Below are 9,150 nucleotides of genomic sequence, written 5' to 3' on the forward strand. Positions count from 1 at the left end.
GAAACACCATCCAAGATAAAGCCTTGGTTGACTTCAGGGCCATGAATGAATGTGACATTTGAGATTGCTCCAGCTTCTCAGTCTCAGCAGTGGGCTGCTTTACCTGATTTATTCATTGTCACCCACCAGGAAAAGATCAGCAGGTATGTTCAACATCTGTGAATTCTTCTTCACTGCCTGATTTTTTCTGTAAATCCATTTTCTGTATGACCTGAAAAATGAGTAGTAGCATCTCTCAGAAACAGCCAATTGCTTGCAGTGAGACTTGGTCATAAGACACCAAGAGGTCCATGCACTCATAACTTTGCCTACCCATACTCTGTTGACATGAGCATTAGTTTAATTAAGCTGAGAGTCAGACTGATTCAACACTATACCCAGAGCAAACTCATACTAAATTCAATTTTCTCTCACTGCCATTCAAAAGTTTTAGATGCATGAGGGAGTTTGACTGATACTAGTTGAGGCAATGGCTTAATGTACAGCATTACTTATTTATTCCACCCACCCTTCTCAACTTTTTTGGCTGTTTACCCAGATAAAGGCATAATCTTAATTAAGACTGAATTAGGGGCAGAATGAATTCCTGCAGGCTATTACACAGTGTGTGATATAAAGCAGCAAATAAACAAGCATGCTGCACACCACGTCTGTAATTACTGTGCTCAGCTGTACAGTGTAGGTGAATTGGCGTTGACTTCCCCATGTCTGTTCTCTGCAGCACCCTGGCTTTCTCTGCTGCACTGTAGGATCTGGAAATCCTTCCTGAGATGGGTGACTCATTTCAGGGAACTTCAGTGAACATAGCTTCAGTTCAAAGATCTTTCTCCCTCATGACTACTGGCTGAGAGCTGGGCCATGGGCTGGAGCCAACCACCAATCATCTGGGAGGACAACCTAGCCTGGCCAACAGGGACAGCATGGAGAACATATGGCAATAGTACATCTTTGAACCACATATCAGGGCTCAGGATGTCTTTTAGGAGTGCAGGTTCACCTACAGATCCTACTGGTGCAACTGGTTTTGTTCCTGACAAATGGCAACTGCTTCACTTTTGCAGTTTGTGCACTCACCCAGAGACGCCGTGAGACCAATAATACCCCCCTGGGTGAGATTATTTTTCCATTTCACATTAGTGTGGGAAGCAATGCAATTGTTCATTTGGTCTTGACTTGTTTTGGTGCAGCTTATACAGCACACATTTCAGTTGTAGAAGTTTCTTGTGTCAAATTTCATATACTGCATAGATGAAAAGAACTCAGGGATGTGTTGCTATACAAATAATGAAATATGTAATTATAGCACCGTATTGTCTTTGAGCAAGTAGTCAAGTGTTTTTGGGCCCTGAATTCTAGTTTCAAGATTGACCCTCTTAACTGCTGTATCTCCACATTTAAGAATTCTTAACCAAGTTCTCAGATCACTCGTTTTTGTTTACTGAATTTATTTTGTTTGCCAAACTGAATGTGACTTAAAATTGAACACTTCTTGTAGGTGCTCAGTAGAAAGGAGCTCTAAAATGTTTTGAATCAGTTGTATTTAGATTTGTAGTAAGATAGATTATTTTCTTTCAAAAATAATTAAATGTATTATAAGAGGCTGAATTAAACAATTTACTATCTTTTGAATTTTTTCTTTAATGATAACACTGTCCTGAAATACTCCATGCTTCTTAAATACAGTTGGCTATTGGAAAGTACATCTGTACCCAGAAATCAGTATTTCCTCGAGAAATTCAGACTGTTTCAAATGCAAATCAAAAGAAACAAAAGCATTAGGTCACAAGCCTTTGCCATGAGTCAGTTGTGAATTATTCTGGTCTTTGGAGGCCACATGCAAACTCTTCTTCTCCAAACAACAGATAACAAATCAAGCTGCCCACCGGTAGCTAAACAGCCATATATTGTTATGCTTCACCAATCAGAATAAATTGATTATTTCCAACATATTTGGAAATCGCGATTGCTCAGTGCACATGAGATATCGAAGCTTACTATTTTTGCTGCAATTTTCTCATTTCTTCAAGCTTTGCTCAATTATTTTCATCCTTGGTGTTTATTGATGCCCGTCACATTGAAATGCCAAAAAATGGATGTCCAAATGCTTTTTCAAATACTGTAATTAACTCTACATTCACATCAAATACAGTTGGTGTGCCATCTGTTACAACACATATAGTGTTTGATGTAACAATATCAATTTCAAATTATCACTTGCACTATTACTTCACAGGCATTTTCTCCCTTTGCTGTTCTCAGAAGTTTTAGCAACTTTACTAATTCTTCTTTCAATTCAGTGCAATTTTCAGGTGTTTTCATCTAGTCAGATGGAAGACAACTCACTTTTCAATTATTTGATTAATCAGTCATGTCTCATTCTTTATATTTCTGCTGTATACATTTTTGTAACCAAAGTCTCTGGGTAAGGACTCTGCATTGTTTCTTTCATGTAATTGCTGTGAGATTTGTTTTACCATAGGAAGCCATGAAGCCTGCCTGTTGACAGCAAGCTGAAACAGCATTGATTTTTGCAGAGCTCAACCACTGAGCTACTGTAATGGTAGGTATATAAGTACATAGATAGATAGATAGATAGATAGATAGATAGATAGATAGATAGATAGACTGATTCATCAAAAGATAACACAGTATGGTTATATAGGATAATATGTCACTATATCTAAACAAGTAGGTAAAGTAAATTAAGTTCATGTAAGAGATCAGTTAATTTGCTTTCTTTCTTCCACTTTGGCATCTGACATGAAAGTTAAAAACAGAGAGAAAATCAGAATTTACATTGAATTTCTCACTAACAAAATTTACATTATCCACCTAATTTCAAACATTTTACCAACACCTGCATAATATACTTTCTCAATCACGATCAAGTGCACAAATCAGCCACATGAGAGCAGAATAAAGGCTTGTTTCTCTGATATTTGGTGACTTAAAAATTACCTTACGGAGGAGGAGGGAGAGACATTTTCTTTCAATAAACTCTTAAAGGTGAGAATTTAGACAGCTACAGAAGAAGGTCTTGTTAAATCAGCATAATTCTGAATTATGAGCGAGAGTTAAGGAGTTTAATGACTGCTTGCCTCCCTACAAGGCTTACTTCCCTGCTAGGCTGACTCACAACAGCAATCCACCAGGAAGACTGCTGCCTCAGGGACCATTACAATGAAACCATGGGATTCCTACAAACAATTTACTCTGTTGGAAAATCCCCTCTTGGAACTAGTATTCTTTCCCAGAGACTCGCTTGACTTTTCATTGCCACAGCAGGAGTAACTTTTTTCCTCTCAGTTCCTCCACTGAAACTCTGCCTGTAAGAATGGAGAGACTGGCAGCAGAGGAGGCTGTGGATGCTCTCACTGTAGCACAGAGAGGATTGCCATCCTTACTTTTCTGCCACTACTCCAATTTAGCTTTCACCACGGAGGATGTATAGGGGAAGTCCTGGAAACATGAGAAGAAATGGAAACTAATTCAGCTGAAAAAATGCAGGACTGGGCTGTGAAAATAGCTTACCTTAGCTTGGATCAAACTTTTTATTTTCCTCTCACTTAAATAAACCAAAAATTCATCTGACCATGAACATTCCTTTCAGCTCTTCACAGAATTCCCTGTGTGCTCCTAAAAGAAAAGAAAGATGGGATTCTCAAAAGAAATGAGAGAGTGGCTGTGACCTTTATGCTGGTGTGGTCAAAGGAAGAACATCAATAATGAGTGTTTTATCAGATTTAATGTTCCTTCAGGTATCTAAGAAAGTATTCCAGTGTACCAGACAAGTCTGGCATTTCTTCCTGTTGTGGTTCCAGCCATATGGATGGACAGCCACACTCTGCTAAACAACCCTTCTTCATCTCCCAGCTTTTTCTTAGTTTCCCTTTAGCTTTCTGAACTAATAAGAGACACAATTAATGGCCACTATGGCCTTGTTGACTGCCTTGGTCCTATTGGATGGTACTGTGTGGACATCTGGGCTCCAAGAGCAGGGTCACTCAACTGCCTCCCAACACCTTGATCACAAGTGGTTTGTGCAATACAAGTTCTCCAGTGAACTGCTTACTGACCAGACTGCACAATTAATAAGGACCTTCCCATGTTATCACAGAATCACAGAACTCTTTGGGTTGGGAGAGACCTTAAGGATCATTAGTTCCAATGCCCTGACATGGGCAGGGACACCTTCCACTAGACCAGGTTGCTCAGAGCCCTATCCAGGCTGGGCTTGAACACTGCCAGGAATGGGGCATACACAACTTCTCTGGGCAATCTTACGGAGTTGTGGAGGGAGTAGCTTCAGCAATGCTGACATTCATCCAGTGTCTGGTGGACTCCCTGAGTTACCCACAGTAGGATATATCCATGTAGCTATAAAACCGTGCTGGATATAGAAATAATGTCAGTAATGATTTCATATTGTATAATACTTTCAAAGGTCAAGAGGTTTATTCAAATACCTGATTTTTTTTCCCTAAATATTTGAATTACAAGGGTACAGAATATGGAATAGATGCAAAATACTCTAATGCTTTTAGCTGAAGACAAAAGTGGCTTATAAAGAACCAAAATGTGGCAGGAAGCACTGGCAGCCTTGCAATTTGAGCATTGTATGGGAGTGGCGGCAGCAGCAGCAGCAGCAGCATAATAGCTTTTTTTCTAGTTTTTGTTTGGTTCCCATGCTGGCTCATAGTGTTAATCTCCATATGACTTTTTTGTTTGTGAAATCAAGTAAATAAAAGAAAAACAAGGCTCTGAATGTACACACCGGTTTTACTTGTGTAAATGCAAGAGTAGGATGGATTATGGGGTGATATGTAATACACTTAAAGTTGGTCTGAAGCTATTTTGCTTCTACTTGGTGTTAGGGGAAAATAATGTCATTCATAGTTCCTTGGCTAGAAAAGTAAAAAGAAGTTTAACAGAAATATTTTGAAATCTGTTGAGCATTTAATAACATTAAACTTGAAAGATGGAGATGGTGCACTGACTGACTTTGAATTAAATTCCGATTTATTTGTGAATAAAGCTTGAAAGATTATAAAAATAATTTTCCTTGAACTTTTTTTTCTCCACAACTTCTTTTTTTTCTTTTTTTTTTTTTTTTAATTTTTTGCCTGGGGGAGGTAAGCAGGTAGCTTTGGTTGATTCCTACATTAATTTTAGTGACCAGAAAACGTGATGGAGCAAGCCAGACAGATCTTTCATGAGGATTTCAATGATGCTCTGTAAATTCTCCAATGTTTCTTTTCCTTTACTTTTTAAAAGAAACTGTTTGATTTTTTTTTAAGGAACTCTGCCACTAAAGATATTCTCATTTCAATGAGTAAATAAATCAACTATAAACACATTTCTTAAATATGAGTCATTATACATTGGCAGCTGTCAGTGTGAGGCTGTTGCCATCAGTTAGGATGCAGAGACTGCACCTCACCATCTGAATGCATGAAACTCACAAACTCAACAGGAGCCAGCATCTATTAAATATTTTATAACTTCCACAATTTTAACATTTGGGTTAAACAACTGTTCAGTTATAGAGTTCACCTTGCAGTACTTATGAATGCCTGTCTGAAAGACAGACTTTCAGCATTGTTGTATATTTTTCATTAAATTTGGATAGCTGAACTTTTCTTGTCTCATTGCTGTTCTGATGAGATGCTGCTCCACTGCCAGTTGGTGACAAAACCAATCATAAGCATATGTGAAAGGTTATACAGAACTTCTGAAAGCAACAGGCTGAAATTCTCAAGGAGGGCTGCAATTACCCACATCCTTCCTGTTCTCCAAATCCAAATGTACATACAAGAAAAAAAGAATCCCCTTTTTCATCAATATTCCTGTTTTGAATTCCACAGCAACTACTGGAGAAGAATTCCATGTGCCAGGTGAAAATGTACTATCACCTTTTATTTGTTTCAAAAGTGCTGTCTGACACTGCTCCTGTGTGGTGAGAAATTCAGAATAATTGCAGTTTATGATCATGTATGACTCTCTTGTTTTCCACCCTGGTGTCACTTTTCCATATGGAAATCCTGGTCTCTGGTATTTCTGCTGCCCTTCTCTACACCTTCTGGTGCCCTGTCTATGGTAGACCAATTAGGAAGACAAATGGTGTCCAAGGTATGAGCACATATACAGTTTACAGAGGAGCAAAATGATGGTTTCTGTCTTGTTTATAGCTCCTTTCCTAGAAATTGCCAACTGTTTACCTTCTGAGCTGTTGAAAGATATGCAATCTCTTTTGGACTTCAGTAAAACTTTCCATACTGTCTCTCACAGGATCCTTCTGGACAAAATGTCCAGCACACAGCTGGATAAACACATCAGGAGACGGGTGAGCAACTGGCTCATGGTCGGGCACAAAGAATTATAGGCAATGGGGTGACATCAGACTGGTGACTTGCCACTAGTGGGGTTCCACTGGGCCCCATCCTCAGCCCTCTGCTCTTCAACATCTTCATAAATGACTTGGACACAGGACTGGAAGGGATACTCAGCAAGTTCACAGCTGATACAAAACTGGGAGGATCTGTTCACTCCCTTGAAGGCAGGGAGGCCCTGCAGAGACCTTGACAAATGAGAGGCCTGGGCAATCGCCAATCATGTGAAGTTCAGCAAGGGAAAGTTCTGGATTCTGCACCTGGGATGGGGCAACCCTGGATGTGTGTATGGACTGGGGAAGGAGAAGCTGGAGAGCAGTGTCATGGAAAGGGCCCTGGGGGTCCTGGTTGATGGCAAATTGAATATGAGTCAGCAGTGCCCTGGCAGCCAGGAGGGCCAAGCGTGTCCTGGGGGCAGCAGGCACAGCATCACCAGCCAGGCAAGGGAGGGGATTGAACTGCTCTGCTCTGCACTGGGGCGGCCTCACCTAAAGTTCTGGGTGCCACAATATAAAAAAGACATGGAGCTGTTAGAGAGTATCCAAAGGAGGGCCACGAGGATGGTAAAGGGCCTTGAGGGGAAGCCGTATGAGGAGCAGCTGAGGTCACTTGGTCTGTTCAGTCTGGAGGAGACTGAGGGGACACCTCATTGTAGTCTACAACTTCCTTGTGAGGGGAAACAGAGGGGCAAGTACTGGTATCTTCACTCTTGTGACCAGTGACAGGACTCAAGGAAATAGCATGAAGCTGAGTCAGAGAAAGTTTAGGTTGGATATCAGGAAAAGGTTCTTCACCCAGAGGGTGGCTGGGCACTGAAACAGGGTCCCCAGAGAAGTGGTCACAGCACCAAGCCTGACAGAGTTCAAGAAGTGTTTGGACAACACTCCACATGGTGTGACTCTTGGAGATGGTGCTGTGCAGGGCCAGGAGTTGGACTTGGTGATCCTTGTGAGTCCTTTCCAACTCAGCTTATTGCATGATTCTGTGTTTCTATGAACACTGTAGCTGTGTTTCACAGGAGGTCACTTGTCTAAAGGCTGCAGCACCCTCCCATTGAAGAGCAGATGGGTGGATTGCCAGAAAACAGAGACATTCAGAGCATATAGGCCTAGTGAATTTGAACTGAATAGAACAGAGAAGTCCTTTAAGTCTTCAAAAAGGGTTATACAATACCCAGTGAAAAATTTTCACTCAAAGTTTATAATGCCATTATCAATTGCAGATGAAATTAACTTCCTCAGATATAAAGGTTTTCACTCTAGGGTGAACAGTCCTGCTAGGAGAACAGTTCAGCGTGGTCTCCTCCCAGGTAGGTGCAACGTGGCAAATCCTGCAGATCGGGTATTTTGGGGTTGGTGAACTCAGACCATTTCTGTCTCAGCGTCATAAAGAATCCTTCATTTCTGAAAAACCAGAGGATATGCTTAATGAAGTAGAGGATGCAAGCTGACAGGAATGTTGGAAATGGGTGGAGAGGAACCAGTGGATTGCAGGCAGAGTTGGCAGGAAAGGCGGCTGGCCATTAGCCAGAGGGAAATAGAGTGGAGCTGAGTGTTGTCTGTGGCCAGCTGGTGAAAACAAAAAGGGAGCACAAGGAAGTACTAAAATCACAAGCTCGGGCAGGACAGAATTTGATGTAGAAACTCAAGTTACTCTTGAAGCAATAAATTTAAAAAAAAAAATAACCAACCCTGACAGCGCCATACATAATGGCAAGTGGGTGAGACGTAGAAAATCCCTTGGCCTACAAGGCCTGTAGGCAAGTGCAGAGAAGTGAAAGCTTTTTCCAGGAACAAAGACCAGACATAAAACAGGAGAGAAAAACCAAAATGCTTTTACAGAAAGATTCAGGGCCTGAATTTTCCCTGCTTTGCCTTTTATCATTAGATAAACTAAATTTTAACCTTTTCTGAACAAATAGCAATGTGCATTGGTATAAACAGCCATACATGTAAGAATTTATTGCATTTTTGTTTTCAATGCCAAGTTCCAGCCCCTCCTGCACTGCAATGTTTTCTCTCAGTAGCCTGCTACCAAAATCACTAAAGATGGCATAAATAAAAATTTCAGATTTTCCAGTATTTTTGTGCAATGTGAAGCTCTGCTAAAGCTGGTAGAAGCCTTGCCTAGCTAAGAATGAGGGTATTTCAGGTCCGTTAATACTTCCATAGTTCTTCTTTGGGAATTATATTCTCCTGACTAGTGGAAATCCATTATTTAACTTTATAAAAACTCGCCTCTTGTCGATTCCTGTTATTTGACTGAAGGAATCCACATGCTCCAATCATGCTTTTTACTGGTTTGCAGAGAGGGAGTGTCAGGGTGTGTGTGTGTGTGTGTGTGTGTGTGTGTGTATGCATGAAACAAAATGGATTATGAATTTGAAAATTGCCAATTATGTTGCATCACACAGCTCAGAGCACTGGCACAATGATGAACCCCAATCCAGATTTTTCAGCTTAAATGGCTTTACATTCAAGCAAGCAAATTAACCATAAAATAAAGGGGGGGTGTTTTACAAAATATCCCAAGAAAGAATAAACTGCAGATAATAAGCACCAATCTGGTGTTGAATGCTGCCCAAGATACCAATTGTTCTAAGTCACGACAAAGACAGCTGAATGCTCATCTTGTGGGTATAGAGCATGGATGATTGCTTGCCATGAGTATCTTCTCTCACAAATAACAGTTTTTTCCCTCTTAATTTTCTGCTAAATTGGAAGCTAACTGCTTCCCACATTGTCGTCGGAGCACCTGCAGC

The sequence above is a fragment of the Aphelocoma coerulescens genome, chromosome 2 (assembly GCF_041296385.1).
Source record: "Aphelocoma coerulescens isolate FSJ_1873_10779 chromosome 2, UR_Acoe_1.0, whole genome shotgun sequence".
NCBI classification, from domain to species: domain Eukaryota; kingdom Metazoa; phylum Chordata; class Aves; order Passeriformes; family Corvidae; genus Aphelocoma; species Aphelocoma coerulescens.